We start from the raw sequence: 451 nt of genomic DNA, 5'->3' as shown, positions 1-451 counted from the left end.
AATAGCACGAGTGTTTGTGTTGTTGTCGCGCGGCCTTGCCCAGAAAAAAAAAAAAACCCCAAAACAATAATGATAAACTAATACCAATAAATAAAAATGAATAACGGCGTCGGTCCTACCTTCCCTTGGAAATCCTCCGGAATCCCAGCGGCTCCCATCGCGATGCTCGGCGCGGTCGTGAAAGGTTTCCCGTCCGGCTCTGGGCGCTGTCCTTCTGGATCTCGCAGTTTTCGTGGGTCCCTCGTCAAGCGGGCGGCGGTGTCCTATCCGTTTCCGCCTCCGCGCCTTTCAAAATAAGGCGTCCCCCGTGCGTTTGAACCAAGCCCCGTTTACGGAACTCGCTCACGAGGGGCGCCAAGGTAACAGGTTATGGTCCATTTATCTACAATAAACATGTTATTTTCACAGCCTTGTATAAACGATAAACGTATTTTGTTATAAATAGATGTAT

At 49.0% G+C, this 451-nt stretch overlaps 1 protein-coding gene across 1 annotated transcript in view; it reads right to left on the bottom strand.

The window, feature by feature from the left end:
- LOC307227784 (rho family-interacting cell polarization regulator 2-like) overlaps window positions 1–231 on the bottom strand; it is a 12,897-nt gene extending 12,666 nt beyond the window's left edge. The window contains exon 1 of the mRNA XM_079997221.1: window positions 120–231. The gene's annotated coding sequence lies outside the window, so the exon portion shown is untranslated. The remainder of the gene's footprint in view (window positions 1–119) is intronic.
- Between the last annotated feature and the right edge of the window lie 220 nt (window positions 232–451).

This window comes from Zeus faber, assembly GCF_960531495.2.
Source record: "Zeus faber genome assembly, chromosome: 3".
Taxonomy (NCBI): Eukaryota; Metazoa; Chordata; class Actinopteri; order Zeiformes; family Zeidae; genus Zeus; species Zeus faber.
Note: the sequence above shows the minus strand (reverse complement) of the source record. Positions and strands in the feature narration are given on the sequence as shown.